The sequence below is a fragment of the Camellia sinensis genome, chromosome 10 (assembly GCF_055761805.1).
Source record: "Camellia sinensis isolate YWXY chromosome 10, ASM5576180v1, whole genome shotgun sequence".
Taxonomy (NCBI): domain Eukaryota; kingdom Viridiplantae; phylum Streptophyta; class Magnoliopsida; order Ericales; family Theaceae; genus Camellia; species Camellia sinensis.
Genome location: NC_138970.1, coordinates 114,867,501 through 114,894,317, shown reverse-complemented (window position 1 = coordinate 114,894,317; position 26,817 = coordinate 114,867,501). Strand labels below are relative to the sequence as shown.

At 36.5% G+C, this 26,817-nt stretch overlaps 1 long non-coding RNA gene across 2 annotated transcripts in view; it reads right to left on the bottom strand.

Moving 5' to 3' along the window:
* Window positions 1-23,157: 23,157 nt before the first annotated feature.
* The window catches only part of LOC145801266 (uncharacterized), a 9,402-nt gene continuing 5,742 nt past the window's right edge, over window positions 23,158-26,817 (bottom strand). For both annotated transcript variants that reach the window (XR_014342466.1, XR_014342465.1), the window contains 3 exons: window positions 25,889-26,022; window positions 23,748-23,816; window positions 23,158-23,571 (listed from right to left, as the gene is read on the bottom strand). This is a non-coding gene — a long non-coding RNA (uncharacterized LOC145801266). The remainder of the gene's footprint in view (window positions 23,572-23,747; window positions 23,817-25,888; window positions 26,023-26,817) is intronic.

Here is a 26,817-nt window from a genome sequence, read left to right as displayed (position 1 = left end):
GACACGTTTCATCACTTCAAGTTTGAAACGTCCCTCATTTCTCGTGTTTGGACTAACACCCAATCCAAACACATGCAATGTAACTTAAGCATGCTAAACACAATGTAATGCATGCATGCACAATGCAATGTAATATGAACAACCTATCAATGCTAATGGCATGCATACACAATGCAAGGCAACATAAGCATTTCAACACAAAGCAAACAACAATGAAAGCATAATGAAATGCAACATAAGTATGCATCAACAAGCATGCAAAACACAATGCAACTCAAGCATGCAAACATGATGCAATGTAACAACATTTGAACAGCATGCTCAATGGGCTTAAACTAAAAATGGACAGACCTCAATCTTGCCCAAATCAGTGGCCATAATGCTAAAATAAAGGCATGAAAGCAAGAGAAATGCATGCACATGTATTGGCTCACCAATTAGGCATAAGAGCACAACTCTCAAGAGTGCTCAAGGAGTGACAAACATGGAAGCGTAACAATACTATATGCGCTGAAATTAAGTAAGAAATGATGCCAAATCATCCAATCAGCACAAGTATAGCATGCTAGGGTCCTTAAGCATTAAAGCTAGCAAAGAGGACTACTCTAGAGATATGCAATACATGGCACAAACGCATGAACCAACCATGGACAGAGCTCAAATAGGTCAAAACAAAGACCAAAACATGCTAAGATGGGGGCTCAAATGTCTAAGCATGCATACATACACACTAGGCCATAAACTAGGCGACAATGCACAACCCTTAGAGGCATTCAAAGGGTGAAAGAAGTGGGAGCATGGCAATGCTACATGCTCTAAAATGTCATGTTAAGTGATGCCAAAGCATCCAAACAACACAAATGAAGCATGCTATGGTGCTCAAAACTCAAAGCTAGCAAGGCCAATTGCACTACAGCTATGTAATACATGAAGCATATGGCAAATACAACCCAAAACAGTCCTAGAGCATGTCAAAATGATGTTAAAACATGCATGGAAGGAAGCCAAAATAAGCTAGCATGGTGAGCATGAAGCATGAAACATGAAATATGCGAGACCAAAAGGGAGGATTACACTACACCTACTAAGACCAAGCATGAGATGGATTCGTCAATAGAAATCAGAGTTATATCATGGCAAAATAACCCCCAAAACACATTGAAATGATTGCTCGCAAGCTTAGGCATAAAGGCATACACAATGGCTCATGTTTAGGCATAAAGAACCAACCTTCCAAAGCATGGAAAGAGTGACAAATGTGAGGGCATGGACACACTACATGTACTGAAATCACATATCATATGATGCCAAAACATGAAAATAGTCCAAGCAATGTATGCTAGTGACTTGGAAACTCAATGCTAGTGAGCTAGAATGCATTATAGCTATACAAAGCAATGCATGCATGGCCAAAAAAACATAAATCAGAGCTTAAGCATGGTAAAACATGAACAAAAGCTTCTTAGAGTTAAACCAAAATCATGCTAGAATGATGGTCAAAAGCATGATGCATGTTAGGTTATTGAATGGAATTGCACTACAAGTGCAAGGAGCATGCATGAGGCTATCAAACCAACCTTAGACAGAGTTATGGTATGCTAAAAAAACACCAAAAACAAGCTGAGATGGAGCCAAAACACCCTAGAAAGACATGCTACTTCATAAGGCATACAAGGTTAGTTTATGAGGATTACACTACAAGTGCATAAAGCATGCAAGGGGTGACCAAACTAAGCCAAAACAGTGGTATGCCATGCTAGAATGAGGCCAAAAACATGCTAAGATGTAGCCAAAGCAAGCTTAACAAACATGCTCAAACATGAGGAACACAAGGCAAGCATACAAGACACAAGGAGAGGGGACGACCCTCTCCTATTTAAGACCTCAAACACAAGTTTTACCACTGAAAATCCACTGGATTTTAGTGGTTAAAAGGCCAAGAGAAAGTGATCTCAAGGGCCTAAAGTGATGGTGTAAAACAAAGCCAAACAAGGCACAAGAGGGGGTAGAGCACCCCCAACACAAAAGAGACCTTAAACAAACACTATAAGCATGCAAAATCAGAACTTTTTGCAGTAGAAAGTCAAGACAAAATAAGCATGAAAATAGGGCCAAAAGCTTAATAAAAAACAAGGGTTTAAGAGGTTAGAAGCTCACCCTTGTAAAACAACTTCAGAGCAACAACTCCAGCAGTTTTTTTTTGGATCAAAACCAGTCCAAAAACAACCTCAAGATGTCTTAGCTCCAAGAGTATGGTGTTTCACTATGTGTTCGTGTGCAAAAGTGTGAAGAATAGACACTTTAAGGCACAAATATGAAGTGAAATGAAGAAGTATAGATATAAATGATATGTATAGCTCAAACAACTTTTTTTTGAACCTAAAGCAAGAGGGGGGATGTTCTCTTTTATAGAGAACCAAAGTTCAAGCTTGTTGAACAAGCTTAAGGTCTAAAGCCATCCCTCCATACACGTGTATGGAGGATGGTTTTTGTGCCTTCCAGCTGTCACAGCTGGCAAGAAAAGATCTCCAGGAAAGTGCTGGAAAGCTGCCGACCACTTGAAGTAGTCGGCCAGCTACTTTTACTGGTCAGCCAGCTACTTTTTCTGGTCTCCCGAAAGAGAAAGTGGTCTCCCAGAAAGAAAAGTGGTCTCCCATGGGGGAGAGGTGGTCTACACCAGGAAATCAAGGTGGTGGCATGGTGGGAGACCACTTTTTCCAGCTGCAAACCACTTGTAGGCTACCAAAAGTGGTCTACAGGGAAGAAAACTGGCTGGCGGGGAAGAAAAGTGGTTTACGGGAAGAGAAACTGGTCTCCCACCCTTATTCCACCCTCCAAGCAAGGAAAACAAGGTTTTTGCCAAAAACAAACCAAAAAGGATGAAAGACGAAAGTCCGAGGGACAAGGCGCACAGCCGAAGGCCTCGAAAACTAGTCTACGGGGACCAAAAATGGTCTACAAGGAAAAAGTGGTCTCCCTGACGACAGTGTCCCTCTAGACAAAGGCAACAAGGCATGGTTCGAAAACCAAGCCAAGAGGAGAACGTTAAGTGGTCCCGAGACAAGGTGCTCGACCAAAGGCTCCGGAAACTGAAAACTGGCCTACCAGAGAGAAAAGTGGTCTACGACCACAAAAAGTGGTCTACGGACCTCTCTCTCCCTCCAGGAAGGGTCAACAAGGCTTGGTCCATAAACCGTGCCAAAACACAAAGAGTTCAGAGGCCCAGAGGCAAGCCACTCAGCCGAAAACTTCAGAAACTCAAAACGAGCACAAACATGCATAATCATCGAGCGCTCAATCGATGACGTCTGAGTCTTAAGGTCGGTCAAAAATGGGGTATCTACAATGATCTTATGGGGTTTGATGTTCGTTGATTGAAGAAAAAATGATTTTGAAAAGTTTTCTTTCAAAAGATTTGAGTTGTATAGTTTTGGTGAGAAAACCTAGAATTTGAAGATTTTTTTAAAAGAGACTGAAAATTCATGAATGATATTGTTATATTTATTTTTTGTATCAAAATAAATGGATGTTTGGAAAATTTCTTATTTATATTTATATAAATGATGAATTTCATGGAATATGAGAATTGTTGTTCATTTTGAAAATTATTGTTCAAAACGTTGAAATAGTCTTGAAATGACAAATTGTTGAGGATACTTGAGAAGAGAGAATTGTGTTATTCCTTGGATGATGAATTGGAATAAAATTATTTATATTCATCTTGTGTTATTGGCATAACAATTCATTTGATTACATTAAACTTTGAAAGTTGATTTGAAAACTTGCATTAAGAAAAGAATGTTGAGAAACAAGTTTTCATGAAATGATTTTGGGGTAAATACGTTGGTAAGTCTTGATAGGTGGTGTAGATGATATTGAATAAGTTGGCCTGAGAGTCCGGGGTGAAAGACCGAAAACCCGCGCAAATAGGTGTCGAGCCTTTCGGTTAATATCGGTAAAAATGACAATTTGGTAGTACTTGTATAGTCTACTTGCAGACACCGACCTTATAGCGACCCCGGGTTTACCCTTGATGTACAGTGATCCGGACATGTGTCCGTGGATGATAGTAGTTGATTATTACCTGGTGTGCATCCTTTCTTACTTTGTATTTGAGTTATAGGATGTGTTGGGCAGATTTGTTACAGGTTGGTTGAGATTAGAAACCAAAGCTAGTTGCCCAGATTTTGACCTGTCCGCTCGAGCGGGGGTTTTGGCGCTCGAGCAGGAGTTTCACCCATCCAGTATTTCCTGTGCAGTGTTCGACGCTCGAGCGTGGGATTGGCCGCTCGAGCGGGATTGTGTGAGTGCCGCTCGAGCGGGGAGTTGGAAGCTCGAGCGGGAGACCTGTCTGCAAAAGTTCTGGGAGTGTGTATCCGCCGCTCGAGCGGGATTGTTGAAGCTCGAGCGGGAGTCTGTGACTGACGCTCGAGCGGGGAGTTTGACGCTCGAGCGGGGAGACTTTTATATAAATCCGAGATCCGACTTTTGGATCACTTTTTCAAGATCTTTTCTCTCTCTTACTTTTCCAAAAAGCCATTTTCAGAGCTTCTCACTCTAAAACCGGTCCATCTCTCTTAGATTTGATCTAGTAGGAGTTGTTTTCTCACCTTGGGCCTTTACAAAAGTTGTGTTGATCGTCGAGGGTTATCTTTTAATCTGAAAATTTAGGGATTTGGAGCATTTCCGTTTCTTCATCTCCTTCGTTGCGTCCCATCATTCGAGGTAGGGATAACCTACTCCATCTTATGAACTTTGTCTTTGAATTTTAGCATTTTGATATGTTGGGGGTTGTTGGGTAATTTTGAGAAAGTTTGCGCCTTTGTGAAATTTTACAAAAGTTGGGGTTTTAGGTATATAAACCTATATGCATGTTAGGCAGAGAGAAATGAGATTAATGTTGGGACATTGATGGAAATGGAACCTTAGGGTTGTTTTGTGAATTATGGTAATTTGCCCTAATTGGTTTAATTAATTAATGCATTTAATTAATTGAAGAAAAGGAGGAATTGAATTGAGAATGTTGAAGTTGGGAATGTATAAGACTAAAGAGTGTAGTCAAATCTTTTATTGCTCATCTAGTCGAAATGTTGGTATTTTATCCACGTGTGCATTTATTTCCTGTTTAGAAATAATTGCTTTGGGCTACCGGTGGAGGGTAGTGTTGATTGTTGTAGACAATGCATGATGATTGGGCAAACTAAAACTAATCAATTGAATGTGTCATAGAGTATGACGGTTGATAGAATACATTAACTTTATGTATCTGTGGGTTGTGCATGTGACCAATGTGTTTATATGCATTATGTGTAGACGGTTGATAGAATACATTAATTTTATGTATTAATTGATTGCATATGTGATTCTGTGTTTATATGCATTACTTGTGTATGGGAGGAGATGGGGGATGTACTCCACGGTTTAGGGGAAGATGGGGGATGTACCTCTAAACCGGTTAATGGTTTAGGGGAAGATGAGGGATGTACCTCTAAACTGGTTATTGGAATATTGATACAGCTCATATGCTTATCTAATGAAGTATTGATACAGCTCATATGCTTATCTGTTGAAGTGTTGATACAGCTTATATGCTTATCTATTGGAAATGTTGATATAGCTCATATGCTTATCTGTTGAAGTATTGATATAGCTCATATGCTTATCTGTCGTAGTAGTGATATAGCTCATATGCTTATCTATTGAAAAGTTTGTTTGATTTGATATAGCACTAAAATGTATATCATCATTGTTTGCGAAATATGGAAGTAGTTAATGTGTTATTGATACAACACCAAAATGTGTATCCACCTTGGATTTCGAAAGTGTTCTAGTGATGAACTATAATCTCATCAAATGTTTTGGCCAGAGCACTGAGCCTTGTTTTCAAACTCAAAGTTAAATAAAAAAAATGAGAAGTGAATTGTAACATAGACTTGGCTGTCATGGAAACGTAATAAGATGTAAATGGAAGTGTCAGTGTTGACCATCTATCAGTTGCTAATTTCTTAGTCATTGTTCATAGTTGGTTTAGTATATTTCTACTGGGCTGTGGCTCACCCTTTATGGGAACATCATTTTCAGGTACAGGTAGCATGCCACCTCTGAGGACATAGCTTGGGAGGCTAGAGGCAGACATACTTTTGTCGCCTTATTCTTTCTTGATTGTATTTCATATAGATTTGAGCCTAGGACTTAATGTGTACTTAATGTGTATTTAAGCTAGCACTCTCTTTTGTAACCAAGTGTTAACTTGGAAAGCTGTAAGCCCGTAAGGCATTTGCTTCTGTTGTAACCATGTAATACTTTTGTAATGAAATACTCTGATGAATAGATGAATGTGGACTTTTATGTATCAATGCATGTCTCTATATGGATGGGTTTAATGTTGTTATTTTGAGGGCGTGACAGACCTAGGGACTACCAGAATCGTATTTACCGCCCTTGAAATAAATTGTTAAGTTTTGAACAATTGAAATTGCATGACATCATTGATCACGATGGTTTTCAAAAGATGAAAATGTGATTTATCTTCAAAAAAGGCATAGCATGGCATGTGCATTTCATTTCTTGAGACTTGTGCATGTGCATTTCATCATTGGAGGTATTTATTTGTTTATTTACTTGTTGTTGGATTAATGTATTGTTGCATGAGGAATTATTGTATCATGTAATGTAAGTTTGGAGATTTATATTCGGTTTTCCTTGAAAGAGCCATGATTGTTGTATTATCATTTGGGCTAAAAATTTGGGGCGTTACATGTACAGAGCTTATGACTCCCTTTTGTTGTAACAAAGCAATATCTTGGAAAGATGCAAGCCTTTAGGGCATTTATTTTGTTGTTATTAGCTAGTGTTGCATGTTGTAGATTCAGGATGAACATTTATGAATGTATAATGCATGTAATATCTTTTGTAATACAAACTCTGTTATATGAAAATATACGAATTCTATTATATTCATTTCTCTTATGAGTTGGGTTATTTGTGTTATATTTTGGGGACGTGACAGCACCCCTGTGTCACGTGCTCGTTTTCCTCATGGTAGGCACAGTATTTCCCAGGATTCCTGCCCATGAACTCCCCTAGGACCCTCTATGGTGGCCTGTAGTATGGTTGGTTCCTAGTTCTCTTCAAGACCTTATAGACGGGGATCTTGAAGACTGTACTTATTGCCTGTATAGATCTCAACCCCAACTCTAGTCTATCAACGCCGGTATTTCCTCGGCCTTGCTTTGGTGAGCCATTTCTCCTTTCATGTTTTGGTATCTTCTTTCCCTTCTTGTCTTCCTCTGTCCTAGCATATTTTTTTATCTGCGCCATTAACTCCTCCATGTTCTTCAAGAATGTCTTTGCAAGAGACGGCCAGAGTGGGCAATCATCTTCCAAGACATTCTTAAAAGACACGACTGTGAGTTCCTGGTTTCAAGTCAAAATCCGGTTGTAAACCTCATAATACCTCTTGGCGTAGGCCCTAAGACCTTCGGCATCGCTGATCTTCAAAGCCAGTAGGAAGTCTACCCTTAGTGACTGACTTGTTCGTAACAAACCTGGCCACAAACATCTCGGCTAGGTCTTCCCAACGCTTTATGCATCCTTTCAGGAGTTCGTGGAACCAATTTGATGTTATTCCCCGAACTACGATGGGAATACCTTGCACAATAGTTGCTCGTTCCCACTCCACAAAGCCATTGAATTTAAATATAAGCCGATATGAAAGTTTGGATCGGACTTACCATTATAAACTTGAAACCTCGGTATGCTAAACCTCTTCGACGCCTCAAATGCATCCAACTCCACTGAGTATGGCGTCTTCGGCTGGGTGTTGGATGTGATCTCGGCATTGTGCATCTTTCTTTGGAGGTAATCTCTCAGGTCCTCCTTCGTTCGACCGGGAGCTTGGCTATCAGTCGACTTCAGCCTTTTCAGTGTGCTGCTTCTAGTGTAATTGTGCATTCTCTTAGACTTCCCTTCATCCACGCATCATCAAAACAAAGGCCTTGCTCTTGGATCTGCCGAGATCCCCTGACATAGGTCCTTTTGGTCTATGGTGTTCTCTGCGACTCTTGCGCAGACTTAGTATGTTCGGTATATTGGGATTGCCGATGTGAGTTTCCCTGTCTCTTTGCATGCAGCGGGACGGTGGGTACTGTCTTTTATCCTTCTTTCTAGGCATCGACCTTGCCTGTTGGAGCCGATGTGTCCTATAAGGAAAATGCCAGCTGCATCACGTTGTTTTGCATCATGAAGTTGACTACAGTCTAGAAGTCTGTCAACTTGTTCGCCATGTCCTTTAGTTCTTCATCTCTTCTCAGGTTTCTATTCTTCCATACCTGGAGATTGCCTTCATGGTACTATTCATCTCGACTACCCTTCTTGTTCACTTCCGGGCCTTTACTGGCATTGTTGGCCCTGGGGTCGTCTCCTTGTACTTATTCATTATTGTTCCCTCCTTCAATAATAGGACCCATATGTTCCTCCTCCTTATTGTAAAGATCATCCCCGATCCTCTCTCCTTGCACGTTGTTGGCCATCTATTCTATGCTAAGTTCCCACAGATTGCGCCAAATTCTCGGTGGAGTTCCTTGTTTGGTTGTGTGGTTGGAAATCAACACCCACAAATTGCAAAATTAAGGCCTATAATCATCCACTATTCCATTAAGTTCAAACTAAATTCAAAATATCTAGTCCATTTCCAACCAATGGGCAAATTGGACCTTTTGCACCAATTTTAGTATAAATAAAACCTCTCCCTTGGCATTTTGCACACAAGAACACACACTCAACATACCACAGGGCTGGGAAAATAAGAAAGGGAAAGAAAGTGAGCTTGGTGGAGGAAAGGAGCGAAAGAGAATGTTTTGTTAGCAATCCAAAAGTCAAAAAATTAAGTCATTTCTAAAACAAAACCTAGAGTGCTAATTGCCTAAATTGAAATACGTAAATATGAAATGTAATATTCTAGAAATATTCTCTAAAATGCTTAGTAATTTATTTTTTTTATCTACATCTGCAAGTTAATCCACTAAAAAAATGAAGAATTAGTAGTTTTCTAGTGAGACGTGAATAGCTTCAATATGATGAGCACAACATTTGAAACAACTAATTCATAATATCATATGGCATCAAAGAAATTTGGAGTAATGATCACTGGGACAATGATCACTAATTCATTTGGAGTCCTGATCACTAGGACAAAGAAATTTGGCCTTAGGGCTTGTTTGGCAAAGGCTTTTTTTTTTGTTTTTTGGGCTAAAATTTATAAAAAGACAAAATAAGTTAAAATAACTTATAAGATAAAGTGCACATCAAATTCATAGTCATTTTATTTTTTCTTTCACAATATCACATCTAATTACAAAACAATTTAATCATCTTTCCAAACCTAAATATTTTAACCTATTAAAATAGTCTACCAAAATAGTCCACTTTCTAAACAAGGCCCAAGATTTTAAAAAGATGTTTTTACATATTCAAATCTCAACTACATTTGTTGATGGTTCCATTTTTTCTTCCCGTCTTCTGCAAGGGTTTACTTAGATTATTTTTTTTTCTTTTTTTGATTTGCGAAGACAAAATTTTATTGATGAAATTTAATTGAATAAACAAGATACATTAATAAAGAGGACTTATGCAAAAGGAATCAAAGTAAAGAGGACTTATGCAAAAGGAATCAAAGCAACAGTAAACGATCCCAATTATGTTGTTACTATTAAAAATATTAAAAAATTAATAATTTATATTAAAAAGTCAAAAATTCATTTTTTTTTTTTTACTTTTTCACATTTTTTTATAAAAAATTAAAAAGTCATCCTAAACATATTAATTTTTTTAACATCATATTTTAATTAAAAAGTTAAAAAATTAATAAAAAAATCTATTCTCAAACAAAGTCATAAATAAATCATGGGTCCAGCTTGTCTCAAGTTGAGATCAAGACTGGACCCGTCCAGTCCGGCCCATAAGGCTCATTTTTTGGGCCCGTTTTAAAAATCTGAACCGTTCAATGTGTAGAACTCGTCGAGTACTATATGCCTGTAAAAAATCACGTTGATCGGATATCAATAGCTATGTGATCAAATCAGTTTTGTATAAAAAAAAATGGACGGTGAAAAAATTAACGGTTGACAAAAAATTGTTTTGATCATATAGCTATCGATATTCGATCAATGTGATTTTTTACAAGCATATAGTACTCGACGAATTTTACACATTCAACGGTTCGAATTTTTAAAACGGGACCCGTGGTGGGCCCTCACAGGTCCAACAACACGATTCAGTCCGATCTTGGAATGGACCAAAACCACTGCCATAAATCATATAATAGAATAGAAAGAAGAATGATTTGGGAGTCATGCTAAGTTAGGGTGAATAATGGTCCATTGGTTCGCTCAATTTGTGTGGTTCAGTTTTATTTTTTAAAGAACTTAGAAATGTTGTTTTAATCCATGAAGTTAGATTGAACGAACATTTTTAGTCTAAAATATTAATGAGTTGAGTTTTAGATTTATAATTTCAAACCAATTTGGCCCAACTCAACTCGCTATTAAATTAACGAATATTTATTTGTTTATTTATAATACATTAAAATGTATATATATGTATATATATATTTTGAGATTTAGACTTTATCCTTATTGTTTTTATTAAAACTCAAATTTGTGGTGATATGTAATTGAATTTATTTATAAAATCTTTTAATTTATACACAAAATCTGTATATTTATAATGATGCCAATATATTTATTTAAAAAATATAATGTGTGATTGAATTTAATTATAGAATGTTTTAATTTTCTTTTTAACATATAACCCAATGAGTGGAATTGAGATTTATAATTATTTTTTAAATCAGATTTAGACAGATATAAAAATTCAATGTTAAGATTGAATTGGTCTTAGACAGATATAAAATTTCTTATTATATACTATCGGCCGATTCGGCCCAACGTTTCGTCCATAAGTATCCCTTTGACCGTGCCTTAAAAATAACTTAAATAAAGGAAAAAAGCATAATTGGGATATGCAACGCTGTTAAAAAAGAAGAAGAAAAAAATACATAAATATACAACTAATAGTTCGACCTCTTTGTTACTAACATTACCAGGTGAAACTCTGAAGAATAATGTAGCATATCAACATTCACAGGCTAAATTAAATATTTTAACTTCTAAATACAAATTTAGAAAAGAAAAAAAAAAGAAAAAGAAAAAGAAAAAGATATTAATATTAACTATAGGTAAAATATTAATTTTTAAAAACTCATTGAGGGCCTTTGTCCCCACTCAATCGAATGTAGCACCACCTTTGCTTTCACAAAATCGAGAGACAGAGAAAGAGGATGGTGATCATATTTTAATATTAACTAGTTGAACCCCCACGTGCAGAGTCACGACGTTGTTAACGTAGATAATTAAAATATATATGTAAGATTATGTATAGAGAAAAAAATAAACATAGTATATTTTTTTAAAGAGAAATGAAATAAATGATAGTAATTATATGCAATATATGTATGTGTGTCCTTGCCCGTCACTTTTAATATCCAAGCAACTACTGATTTATTTGAAAACAATACTCCATTAATTTTAATTTCTAATTGCCTTGGTAATGTTGTAATTTCTTGTTGTAGACAGAAACTATATACACACAAACATCCCTTTCTTTATGGTAAGTCAAAATATTTCAGAAGATATGTATCAGAACTTCACATGCATGAAATAATGATCTACAAAAGAACATTAAACCAAAAATTTAGGAAAAATGATTCTCATGGACAACGCCAAAGAAAAGAGAGACTGAATGATCGAAGGGATATGGATCAAACTGCAATGCATCATGCATGGCTGCACTGCATCTCCAATTAATGCACAGTGCAAACTGGATTGCCACTCAAATCAAGAAGTATTCATATATCTTTATAGGATCAGAACTAAAGTCCTAGCCTAAGTCGGTATCAGAATGAGCGTCAAATGCACCCCAGTTTCATTCATCAACAACACTTTTGTCCCCAGAGAACACAGATTCAACACCCCCTTGTTCAGTGCACCAATAAAATCATGTAGAAATTCAGATTTTCGAATAAAACAATAGGTGTAGGTAGATGTCGTGCAATGGTTTAAAGGTTTGGACACCAATAAAAAATTTCAAATCCAACGCAGAAGGAAAATACAAGAAAGATGCAAATTAAAACCTATACCTCTAGGTCTCTCTAGCATGCGGTGAACCATCTACACTAAAGTTCTACGCTGTCTTCGCTATGAGCATCATCGGCAATTCTTCCCCTCCACTTGGTGGCCTTTCTGAGTTATGATCAGCATTTGTTGATGAAACATGTACACCCTCTTTTGTGGGAGATGCTTTACTAACAACTGAAGAGGAGCTACAACATTTTTCACATCAAGAGTGAGCTCTTAGACAAATGTGAAACTTGGAAGTGGCAAGAGTTCATCGAAATTATAATACAACTACAACTTGCACATCTTGGCTTTAGATTCCCTATACCAGAAAATTTTCAATCCACAAAACATTTAGGCCAATCAAAAAAGGGAGGCATTAGATGCATTTTAGAGAAGTAGTGTAGACACTCAAAGATCCATCATCAAACACTTCTTGACAAAAAGATACTCAAGATAAATGTCCACTTAATCCTATATGAAAACTGTTTGACATACCTTCATTTTCAAACTTGTCCCAATTTTTATCCCAATCAGCTGCCCCTTCTTGGATTCCAGGTTGCCAACTTTAACAAAATCAACAAAAAGGAAGAAAAAGAAAATTACAGAATCAAAACACAAAATGAAAATAAAGTAGAGTAGAGTAGGGAAAACTAATTTTCAGCTAATTCCTTGCTAGGAAACTTGTCTGTAGTTTATATGTCAATGTATAGGCAACAACTTCACATTCAATCGAGGGTGTTGAGAGTGGTGGACTGAACATCAAGTTTATGCGGCAAATTCATTTGATTACAAACTCAATTTGCCAAATAAATTTTAAAAGTACGGGCTCAATCCACGAAAAGCAAATATTGGGATAGAAAAATTAGTTAAAAAAATTTCTCATACCGTGAGCATATCACCTGGCTAATGGTTTCTCTCACATATTTGATCAAATCTCGTTAGATACCTATAATGAATTTTGACTATGAAACTCAGAGATGTTCAAAAAGTTTAAGCAGGCAAAGATGGAATACAAAACATAGTGTATTAGTTGAGATAGGGCACAAGACGGTCGAACTCCTAAAAAAGAAAAGTGTAAGGCATATTTTCATAATTCAAATGCATAGAAGTATCTTTGATTTTTCGTAGAATCACGTAGAACCACTAAAATAAGTTCTACATAATTTATGTTTGCATCTAATCTCAAACATTGAACAGAACTCAATGTAACAAAAATACCTGTTGGTCAGAGTTCAGCATGTGACCCATTCTGAGTTTGAAATAGAAATGGTATGCTACTCTTCTCGATCCAATTGGAGATTTTAAAATTTTCAAAGTCTCATCAATGGTTCGAAGAATGCAATATGAAGTGAATGGCAACATTTTGCACCCAAAAAAATAATAAATAAAGAAAAAGAAACGAATGACAAGAGTTTACACAAACATTTGGAATAATTCCCTACAAATCATTGATATCAACATAGAGAAGAAGAACGAATAAGAAAAGTTTACTCAAATATTAGGAACAACTCCTTACGAACCATGTGAAATTGTCAATGCTAAAACTAAAAATTACATGGGGATGTTGACATTTTGTCTCAAACCGTTGACATTTTGATATCAATGCTGGAACTAAAAAATACATGGAGGTCTTATCTCTTTTGAATACATTGCCAATCAACAAAATCATGAGCTGTAGACACCCCATTTTGATCGTCCTCAAGACTTGGATGTTCTTGCAGGTACATCCAGTGACAAGTGTGCTTGCTCGTCGAGCACTCGAAATCCACAGTGGAACGCCACAGGTTTGAGCTTTCCAAACCCTACATCCATTCTTTTTCATTTTTAGACCATGTTTTGGTCCTTCCATCTTATTGTTTGTGGTGCACTGCTGGCCATAATTAGGTGCTTCCGGCCATTGATGAGACCTGCCGGCCACCAATGCATCAATAGATATTTTTGCAGATATTTTGACAGCTGTTTGCACAGATGAGCCCATCTACTTGCACGTGGATGGTTGGATCTCTTCAAGGAGCTTTCGTATCTTCTATATATAGAGTTCATCTATATGCATGCAAAGGGTTACAAAGTTGAACTGAGCAAGAATTCTCTCTCTCTCTAGAATCCTTTCTCTCTATATTTTGTGCTTGAAAGTGAGCTTTCTCCACATATTTGCACTAGCACCCCTAGCCAAACACCTTTACCTTAGAGTTGAGGTTCTTGGAGGCCTTGTTTGAGCTCCTTGGAGTGATTTTGGCTCAGAAGTTTGGCTGTTTTCTTACTGTTTTGTTGCTATGCTTCAAGGGTAAGAATTTCACTCTTTTAAGCTTTGTTTTAGTTCATTGCTTGGCCACCTTTGTATGCTACTTTGAAGCTGGTTTTAGCCTCTAAAAAGTACTATTTTTAAGGTCTTAAAATGTTGGTTTGAGCCTTGTGTGGTTAGGGGGTGATTCCCCACCTTTGCTCTTTGGCTTGTAAAGCCTCTTGAGCTATCTTTCTAAGCTTTTGGAACACCCTTTGTTTGGCCTTTTAACCACTGAATTCCAAAGGAATTTCAGTGATAGAAAGTTTGTTTTAAGGCCCAAAATAGGAGGGGGTGGTCCCCCCTCCTTGTATCTTGTTTGCATGTGTTGATGGCCTAATAGTTGAGCATGTTTTTCTACCATCTCATGGCTTTATCTCAGCATGTTTTTGGCCTTATTTTAACATGTTATAACTCTTTTTTTGGCTGATTGGGTCACTTGTTGCTTGCCTTTGGTACTTGTAGTGTAATCATGCTTACTAGCTTAACATGCTTAATGAGTTAGCCTATCATTTTAGCTTGTGTTAGCTCCTTCTCAGCATGCTTTTGCTCGTGTTTTGTCATGCTTTAACTCTGTCTTGAGTGGTTTTGGTCATATGGCTCATGTTTTGCATAGCTATAGTGCAAGTGCCTTCACTGGCTTTGTGTTTAAAGGCTTCTAACATGTTTTGCATGAGATGATTGCATGATATAGCATCCTTTAGTATGTGATTTCAATGCATATACCTCTGTCATATTCTCACATATTTCACTTCTTCATTGCTTTTGAGGGTTGTGTATTGTGCCTTGCTTATGGGCTAACATGTATGCATGTTCTCCTAGTCTTTTGAGCTTCTATCTCAGCATGTTTAGACCATTATTTTGGCATGTTTGATGTTTATCTAGGGCTGGTTTGGCCATTTGAGTTTGGTATTGCATGGTTCTAGTGTAAAGCTCTTCACTAGTTTTAATGCTTAAGGTCCCTAACATGTTGTACATGAGATGTTTGCATGTTAGAGTCTTGTGTTTCATGTCATTTCAGCTATGAAATTCTGTCACCTCCCTCATTTCTTCATTTTTATATCTGTTTTGAGGGATGGTTAGTCCTAAAGTTGTGTTTAAGCTTGGGATTGAGGCTTGGGCTTAAATGGCTTTAACCCTCTTTTGAGGGTTCCTCCTAGTCAAAGGCATGGTTTCTCTCATGTCTTAAGTCATCTTTTGATTAACCTCTCTCTCATTAGAGGACTTTCACATTTAAACAAATCAATTAAAGAATGGTTTGGTAACTTAAAATGTGTAAACAAGAATTGAATCAAGTAAAACATGCTAAGATAAGCATTGTTGTTTGCATTGCATTGTGTTCAATCGGACATTATATTGAACACAAGGTAGATTGGTCCATTTCATACTCAAAGTGATGAAAATGAGACAATCTCCTTTGTCTCCATTGCCTTTGATCATGCATGATAAGGTAGTGGTGTCGAGTCTTGTTTTTTTGCATTGATTGAAAGTGTACAAGTTGGATCCTTGGCCATCATGCATTGAAAATGCTTGATTGGTGGTCTTACCTCCAATAATGTAACTCCTTTGATGTTTTGAGATGATAAGGAGGGGCATAGTACAAACATACTCTTGGGAGACCCTCAATTTTCCTCTAGTTTGAGCTCTATTGTAGAATGGTGATACAGTACACTAGTGGTCGGCAGTGCCACACTGATGGCCGGCACTGCTTCATCCTTGGCCGGCAGTACACATCTTTGGCCGGCAGATGGTCGGCAGCAAGCTCCCATGGCCGATAGGCCACTGGTGCATTCCTCAGCATGGAATTGGTAAGGTGGAGCAGTAATTTCTTGGAGACACCCTGCAAATAGAGCCTCTCAAAGAGCAAACCGGAAGGCTTTTCGGGGCGAGAAACCGAATGCATGCATGTCTACTTTCTGAGGCAGAGCTGAAGTAGTGTAATTTAATGCTTTACTTGTTAGTTAGCATGAATTTGTAATTTCTAAGGGGTTGTTTGGGATGTTCTAAATAAGTGCATTTTTTGACTTTTTATGAAATATAGGTTGGGTTTGAAGTGATGTGGTAGAGAGGTGATGTGACTTAAATAAGATAATGCGACTTAAATATGATAGTAACTTTTTGACTTTTTGGCTTTTTTTTAAGATGCCAAACTTAGCCTTAATTAATTAGTGTGCTAATTAGTTAAAGTATTGTAATAATTAGTAAGTAGTTTGCTAGTTATTCGTTTGTTGTGTAATAATTAATCTAATTAGTTTAAATTAGATTAGTTTGATTAGCTTAGCTTAGAGTAGCTTAGCTTATTTATCCGGACCCTCCTTCGAGAGGGCGTAATGTTGTAATAAGGGTACGTGTGTGTGTGCATGTCTTCCAACCCCACGTCTTTCTCCCCATTTCTTAACCGCTTTCGATGGTTAGTTTTAGGGCATTTTTCGATTAACATACCTTATGCTTGCATGTTTGCATCATTCATTTGTTTTGCATGCACCGGGCTCGGCGCATCATTCAAACTGCATCGTACTTCAATACCTATTTGAAAACGTGTATCAATTGTAGCATTCATATGCCATCTTAGATAGCCGAGCCTATTTAGTTGCATTATTGCATGTATTGCATTAGGCATCTTATATAGTTAGGATCATGCATATTTCTAACTAACTTTTTGTTTTGGCTCGGAGTACACTGTAAGTGTTACGCTTTAGCATACTTGCATGAGTGTGAGTGATGCCATGATAGCATGCTTGTCATGAGGCTATTTGCTTAAGTGATTAAACTGCATGAATGCCTGTGGGTGAAGGCTTTGTTGCCTAAATTGGAACAATTCGATGATTGTAAGTTTTAAGCCCACTTTGCGAAGTGGCAAATCATGTTTTCAAGCCCACTTGAGGGTGGCAAATCCGCGCTTTAGCTTACTTGCGAGTAGCACTTTCAAACCATTTTCGAAAACAAACATGAGTCGATTTGTTCCAAGTCTCGCGACTTAGTCTATACTTGCTTATGTGCGCCACATAGTAAAGTTAGCTAAATAATCAGAACAAGAACACATGAGGTTTATAAAACAACATATCATGCTTAGTAGAGGCCGATCTTTTGATCGGCGCGAGCAGGGGTGCTCATTTCAGGACCTTCCCCTCTCGTACCCAAGTTCCTGAGCCGAGATAACTTTGGTGAAGACGGACACGTGGCCTTTGGCACGAGTCAGGGTTTCCTAAATTTTTCAAAAATAAAATATTTAAGTGGCGACTCTGTAATCTGGCAAAACAGTCCAGTTTTGGCATTATTTGACCTAAAATCAATTTTCCAAAATGATTTGCCGAATTGGACTCTTTGGTGTTTGTCAGTCTCACATTTCACTTTGTGAGATTAGATTCAAAACTGTGATAGGAGTCCGAAGTGTAGGAGACCAATTCGCGCCTTCTCCGAAAGGGGGGCGCACGGAGAAAGTCGAGTCTACATGAGCAAGTTAGTAATACAAATTTACTAAAGAGTAACATTGTCTGAAAGACCAACAAAAAATTCAGTAATGAAGTGTGCACCATGTATTTGGGTGTCATAGAATGGGTGCGCACTACACACACACAAAAAGTTCAAATATAGCACAAAGATGAGGTTTGGCATGTATTTATATGCTTTTAATTTAAGTGGAAAAGTTTTAGTTGATTATGTGATCTTCAATTGGAGTGAAGATTTTATATTTTCCTTGGCAATGGCAAGAGTTCGTGGCCTCATTGTACCCACTTTTTTTTTTTTGTAACTAAACGGTAATTTGTTCAAATCCCAACTTACCTGGGATTAAAAAACATTGCCCAATCAACTGCTTTTTTAAGCATTATATTTCAGGAAAGGAAATGACTTCTATTGATCAAGATGCACCATTAAGTTAACCTATTGTGGTCTCTAATCAGTACAACCCGTGATATTAACCATCACTGTACAATGAAAGCAACATGGTAGTTTTATGCCAACCATTTTATTCCTGTTATGTATACAATATATTTTCAACACTTCAATAAAAGCATTTTTAGAATTTGCATCATTATTCAGTTTGAATCCACTTAATCTTGTACCTTTTTATTGAAATTGGCTCTATATAAATGGAATCACAAAATCTAGAAGTTAGAAATAAAAAAGAAAACCTGAGGAAAAAAAAATAGAATCACCAAAAAGCTATCACTATTGGCTAATTCGCAATCAATGAACTGTAAGCACATACGTAATTTAGGAAGTTGGGATATTTATAGAATTGGTTGTTAAAAGACAAAGAATCAAAGAGTTATTAAATCCTCAAAATTAACGAGAAAATGAGACATATAGACTAATGTAAAGTCATTTGGCACAAAATTCCAAGGTTTAGATAACCAAATAGCATGCCATCAAAAAAGATGCAAAAACTTTGAGAAAGATGCAATCTCCATGTAAGAAGAACAAGAAAAATAAATTAAAAAAATTGCATGCCATCAAAAACTTTTGACTGATAGTGGTACAATAAGGTGACAATGTGTGTGGGGCTTTGTGAGTGCATGTGCGTGTCTCAAAATCAGAAATGGAAGGCTTGTCCATGCTTAATGATGCTTTTAGTAGGCTGGTATTAGTTTAAGAGAGAAAAACATTCCAAGTGAGAAAACAATATACCCACCACCCCATATACACTTAAACCATTAGACACCATAATTGAAAGCTTGCTAGAATTTGGATATTTATAACCATCTATATTTGGTTGGCAATAGTAATTGTATGTATATAACTATTGTTGCTACAATTGTGAATGCTAAAATGTTTGGTGATTCCATTTGATTTAGTTTTCATATTAAGTTCACTGGTGGTAATTGAATTTGTCGACTCGATAACTCTATCTCCTTCATCTCCTTATTGTTTTTGTTGTTATTTGTGCAGATTTGGTGATAGGATGAGCACATCTTCAATAGCATTATAGAAATTTATTCACAACCAAGGCATCTTAAGGCCTACTCTTAAGGACATGTGATGAAGAAACAAAAAGAGATTACAAATTTTAAGATCTTGACAATCTACAATTAACAATATGTCATTTCAATAAATCATATGTAAACATCAATTGGCATCTCATAATCGCAAAGAATAAGCAACAATGCATATTAACAAAATAAGTTGTCTCTCACGGGTCAATACCAATAAAACTCAAAGTTTACTCTTTTTTTTTTTTGCATGCTTTTTCTCTTCGGGGCTCTCTATCAATTATTGTAGCAATCTGTTCATTTTGTTTTCTTGTAGGTAAACTATATTTAAGCACTTTTGAATTATCATTTATTATGACTTCCATATTTCCTTGTTCTTTCTAATTCAATACAATCTGGGTTTGGTAGGTTTCTTTGTATATAAATATATACATAATCTCATAATTTCCAATTTTCAATTCTACAACAAGTGCTTTAGTTTTCTTCAGTCTGTTTTTGGTTTTAGATTGTTCTTTGGTGTTTCTTTTTGGGAAGTTGTTAGTGAATTTAATGTTCTTTGGTGGTTTTTGTTAGCTTCCAAGAAACAAAGAAAACAACTTTTCTATCTCTCAGAATCCAATTTCGGTTTCAAAATTCAAAACCCATATTGAAAAAAGTTATCTTTTTGTAATGCCCCGAAAATTGGGCAGGATATATCTAACCTGATAGACAAACACATATATATTGCTAACTATTCCATACATCCATTTCCATTAAATCCCAAATGCCAAATACATGCTATTCACATCTCAATGCCCTAGTTCCAATCCCAAGCATACATTTTACAACAAGTATGACGTGGAAGCCCAACAGATAATAGGTGCCCTACAGGCTTACAAATTTATCCAAGAACATTCTTGGTTACACAAAATGCAGTTTCAACTCAACGCAAATGCAGCATTGGGCTTACATTCAACAAATAACAATAAAACAAAAATGAAGCCTCAGCTCCGAGTCCTCCCAAGTCAATGTCTTGGTGGAGGCATAGCACCTATACTTGAAATGGTTTTCCTTATAGGGTGAGCCACAGCCTAGTAGAGATATATTACACAACATATGAACCATGACAAGACTAAAGAGGAGTATGCTCATGCCATGCTCATGATAAAACAATTTATCTCTCTTTTTATAAAGCATGCAATGCTGAGATGCAACAACAATTATAAAACCATTTCCATTTTAAACCATATCTGTTACATGAATACATGCTCTGTGAATCTCTAGGTGAGTGTCTGCAAGTAGGCCCTAATGCACTACCACTGTCATTTTTACTAGTAAACTGGAAGACTCGACACCTAACCGTACGGTTCCACAACCCCTACCTAGATTTATCAAGTGTTCATCTTTTCGCAAACAGATACATTTCCAAACATTTCTCAAAAACAGATGCATTTCCATTGAAATGAATGTAATTCAATGTCCAATGCAACAAATGAGGAATGTGATTCAATTTACCTAAGTCTCATGCATTTCTACAATAATCATGGCTATCCTCCACCGATAGCCCAAACAGATATTTCTAAACAGATACTTAAACAATTAAATTCCAAAAATTCTGATAAATACAATCTATTCCACATCTCATCAAATATGAACAAATACACTAGTTTTCATATCATAATCATGTCTGGTAACCTCTCAAGGTCCATTTCTAACTGTGTCGGTTTTATTCCAACAGATACATTAAACAAAATAATACTGTTAATGCCCAAGAAAATATCATTTTCTTACCAAACTCATTTACCAAGCATTATTCAATTATGACATCCTATTTTGATCAAAAGCCCCAAAAGTTAAACGTAATTCCTTTGTTTTCTTTAAAAATGCTCTTTTGGTCACAAACCGGTAAAAATTTCAAAACCAATCGAATCGAAGTCCGTTTTTGTTCAAATTTAAAACATAACTCTTTCATAATCTTTAAAACATATTCCAAGTTTACACTTTCACAATTTGGGCATCAACTTTTTATTTTTCTCAAAATTTCTCTTTTAAGCAAATAAATCACAAATTTTTCAAAAATTCTAATTAAATTATATACAACTCTAAGCTCCCTATAATTAAGTAAAAGTGCATAAAGAAATGTAGAAAAAATCCTTACCTTGAGCCAAGAAGCTTTTAAATTTTTCGGCAACAGGAATTAATATTTTTTGGAGCCAAACGACGCCTTTTCCGTCCTCTACGTTTTGATCCAAAGCACTAGGGGTCAAAAATGACTTACACTAGATCAAACCCAATAAAAACAAAAAAAAAACCAACTTGGAACCTCTTTTCTCTTGTTTCCTCAGGGCAAGAACTCCAAGAATTCCTAAAAGTTTAACAAAATATCTATTTGGTTACTATTTATAGATATTTCTTTTTTTTTAACTAAACAAATATAATGTGTGATTGAATTTAATTATAGAATGTTTTAATTTTCTTTTTAACATATAACCCAATGAGTGGAATTGAGATTTATAATTATTTTTTAAATCAGATTTAGACAGATATAAAAATTCAATGTTAAGATTGAATTGGTCTTAGACAGATATAAAATTTCTTATTATATACTATCGGCCGATTCGGCCCAACGTTTCGTCCATAAGTATCCCTTTGACCGTGCCTTAAAAATAACTTAAATAAAGGAAAAAAGCATAATTGGGATATGCAACGCTGTTAAAAAAGAAGAAGAAAAAAATACATAAATATACAACTAATAGTTCGACCTCTTTATTACTAACATTACCAGGTGAAACTCTGAAGAATAATGTAACATATCAACATTCACAGGCTAAATTAAATATTTTAACTTCTAAATACAAATTTAGAAAAGAAAAAAAAATAAAAAGAAAAAGAAAAAGATATTAATATTAACTATAGGTAAAATATTAATTTTTAAAAACTCATTGACGGCCTTTGTCCCCACTCGATTGAATGTAGCACCACCTTTGCTTTCACAAAATCGAGTGACAGAGAGAAAGAGGATGATGATCATATTTTAATATTAACTAGTTGAACCCCCACGTGCAGAGTCGCGACGTTGTTAACGTAGATAATTGAAATATATATGTAAGATTATGTATAGAGAAAAAAATAAACATAGTATATTTTTTTAAAGAGAAATGAAATAAATGATAGTAATTATATGCAATATATGTATGTGTGTCCTTGCCCGTCACATTTAATATCGAAGCAACTACTGATTTATTTGAAAACAATACTCCATTAATTTTACTTCTAATTGCCTTGGTAATGTTGTAATTTCTTGTTGTAGACAGAAACTATATACACACAAACATCCCTTTCTTTATGGTAAGTCAAAATATTTCAAAAGATATGTATCAAAACTTCACATGCATGAAATATTTTATTCTTTTTTTTAAAGAGGAAAAAATGATCTACAAAAGAACATTAAACCAAAAATTCAGGAAAAAGGATTCTCACGGACAACGCCAAAGAAAAGAGAGACTGAATGATCGAAGGGATATGGATCAAACTTCAATGCATCATGTACGGCTGCACTGCATCTCTAATTAATGCACAGTGCAAACTGGATTGCCACTCAAATCAAGAAGTATTCATATATCTTTATAGGATCAGAACTGAAGTCCTAGCCTAAGTCGGTATCAGAATGAGCGTCAAATGCACCCCAGTTTCATTCATCAACAACACTTTTGTTCCCAGAGAACACAGATTCAACACCCCCTTGTTCAGTGCACCAATAAAATCATGTAGAAATTCGGATTTTCGAATAAAACAATAGGTGTAGATAGAAGTCGTGCAATGGTTTAAAGGTTCGGACACCAATAAAAAATTTCAAATCCAACGCAGAAGGAAAATACAAGAAAGATGCAAATTAAAACCTATACCTCTAGGTCTCTCTAGCATGCGGTGAACCATCTACACTAAAGTTCTACGCTGTCTTCGCTATGAGCATCATCAGCAATTCTTTCCCTCCACTTGGTGGCCTTTCTGAGTTATGATCAGCATTTGTTGATGAAACATGTACACCCTTTTTTGTGGGAGATGCTTTACTAACAACTGAAGAGGAGCTACAACATTTTTCACATCAAGAGTGAGCTCTTAGACAAATGTGAAACTTGGAAGTGGCAAGAGTTCATCGAAATTATAATACAACTACAACTTGCACATCTTGGCTTTAGATTCCCTATACCAGAAAATTTTCAATCCACAAAACATTTAGGCCAATCAAAAAAGGGAGGCATTAGATGCATTTTAGACAAGTAGTGCAGACACTCAAAGATCCATCATCAAACACTTCTTGACAAAAAGATACTCAAGCTAAATGTCCACTTAATCCTATATGAAAACTGTTTGACATACCTTCATTTTCAAACTTGTCCCAATTTTTATCCCAATCAGCTGTCCCTTCTTGGATTCCAGGTTGCCAACCTTAACAAAATCAACAAAAAAGAAGAAAAGGAAAATTACAGAATCAAAACACAAAATGAAAATAAAGTAGAGTAGAGTAGGGAAAACTAATTTTCAGCTTATTCCTTGCTAGGAAACTTGTCTGTAGTTTATATGTCAATGTATAGGCAACAACTTCACATTCAACTGAGGGTGTTGAGAGTGGTGGACTGAACATCAAGTTTATGCAACAGATTCATTTGATTACAAACTCAATTTGCCAAATAAATTTTAAAAGTATGGGCTCAATCCACGAAGAGCAAATATTGGGATAGAAAAATTAGTTAAAAAAATTTCTCATACCGTGAGCATATCACTTGGCTAATGGTTTCTCTCACATATTTGATCAAATCTCGTTAGATAATTATAATGAATTTTGACTATGAAACTCAGAGATGTTCAAAAAGTTTAAGCAGGCAAAGATGGAATACAAAACATAGTGTATTAGTTGAGATAGGGCACAAGACAGTCGAACTCCTAAAAAAGAAAAGTGTAAGGCATATTTTCATAATTCAAATGCATAGAAGTATCTTTGATTTTTCGTAGAATCACGTAGAACCACTAAAATAAGTTCTACATAATTTATGTTTGCATCTAATCTCAAACATTGAACAGAACTCAATGTAACAAAAATACTTGTTGGTCAGAGTTCAGCATGCGACCCATTCTGAGTTTGAAATAGAAATGGTATGCTACTCTTCTCGATCCAATTGGAGATTTTAAAATTTTCAAAGTCTCATCAATTGTTCGAAGAATGCAATATGCAGTGAATGGCAACATTTTGCACCCAAAAAAATAATAAATAAAGAAAAAGAAATGAATGACAAGAGTTTACACAAACATTTGGAACAATTCCCTACAAATCATTGATATCAACATAGAGAAGAAGAAGAAACGAATAAGAAGAGTTTACTCAAATATTAGGAACAACTCCTTACGAACCATGTGAAATTGTCAATGCTAAAACTAAAAATTGCATGGGGATGTTGACATTTTGTCTCAAACCGTTGACATTTTGATATCAATGCTGGAACTAAAAAATACATGGAGGTCTTATCTCTTTTGAATACGTTGCCAATCATCAAAATCATGAGCTGTAGACACCCCATTTTGATCGTCCACAAGACTTGGATGTTCCTGTAGGTACATCCAGTGACAAGTGTGTTTGCTCGTCGAGCACTCGAAATCCGCAGTGGAACACCACAGGTTTGAGCTTTCCAAACCCTGCATCCATTCTTTCTCATTTTTGGACCATGTTTTGGACCTTCCATCTTGTTGTTTGTGGTGCATTGCTGGCCATAATTAAGTGCTTCCGGCCATTGATGAGACCTGCTGGCCATCAATGAAGCCCTGCCGGCCACCACTGATGGCCGGCCAGCCACCAACGCATCAATAGATATTTTTACAGATATTTTGACAGCTGTTTGCACAGATGAGCCCATCTGCTTGCACGTGGATGGTTGGATCACTTCAAGGAGCTTTCGTATCTTCTATATATAGAGCTCATCTATATGCATGAAAGGGTTACAAAGTTGAACTGAGCAAGAATTCTCTCTCTCTCTCTAGAATCCTCTCTCTCTATATTTTGTGCTTGAAAGTGAGCTTTCTCCACATATTTGCACTAGCACCCCTAGCCAAACACCTTCACCTTAGAGTTGAGGTTCTTGGAGGCCTTGTTTGAGCTCCTTGGAGTGGTTTTGGCTCAGAAGTTTGGCTGTTTTCTTACTGTTTTGTTGCTATGCTTCAAGGGTAATGTCACGACCCGAACCCGCCCCTCTGGGTTAAGGCCATAATCGGCCAGTAATCACGAGATTACCTACGGCCTCAAACTAAATAAGACAAAACTCATCAGAGTAAAAGGAGCCAAACGGAAGCAATTTTAAAACTTTGTCCATAGAGCCGTGCTTATATGCACATCATAACATAATTAGACATACATATGTTAATAACTCACAACAGAAAGTATAGTAACATAAGTACTGTACAGGCAGGATCATTCAAATCTAAGTCAGCCAAGCAAAACTACATACAGACGTATTCAAAACTTCACCAACCTGACAAAATGTAAATACATAACAAAAGGGCGAAGATAGGTCTCGTGCGTGAGACACAAGGGCTGACTCTCTCAAAACCTTAGTTGTTCCATACAGACTTCACTGAGGCTGGGTCCGGACTTCTCCTGGCTCACCTACAAACACATGAATGAGCGTGAGCGAAAGCCCAGTGAATAATATCAAATCAAATACAGAAGTTACATAACAATATAGAGCAACATGTTCCAAACGGCCTTGGGCCCAATTCATATTTCTATTTAACAGATATATATAACTATACGAAATTCAAATCAAGTGACTGTAGTTCCAAACATTCTGGCCTTTGGCCCATTCAGATTTCCATTCATGTCAAAACGGCCTTCGGCCCATTCATTTATGTCAAAATGGCCTTCGGCCCACTCATTTACGTCAAAACAGCCTTCGGCCCATACATTCGTGTCAAAACGGCCTTCGGCCCACTCATTCATGTCAAAATGACCTTAGGTCCATTCTTACATGTCCAAACGACCTTCGGTCCACTCATTTCTATCAAAACGACCTTCGGTCCATTCATTTCTGTCAAAACGACCTTTGGTTCATTCGTTTACGTCAAAATGGCCTTCGGCCCACTCATTTATGCCAAAACAACCTTAGGTCCATTTATTTTTATCAAAACGACCTCCGGTCCATTCGTTTACGTCAAAACGGCCTTCGGTCCATACATTCGTGTCGAAACGGCCTTCGGCCCACTCATTTATATCAAAACGACCTTTGGTCCATTTATTTCTATCAAAACGACCTTCGGTCCATTTATTCATATCGAAACGACCTTCGGTCCATTCATTCGTTCATGTCAGACTTTTGTCCACAATCCCAATTGGCAACTCATAAAACTTATAAGGGAATAAACAGTTGGACATTGCTAAGCTTTCAAATATCGATATTACTCA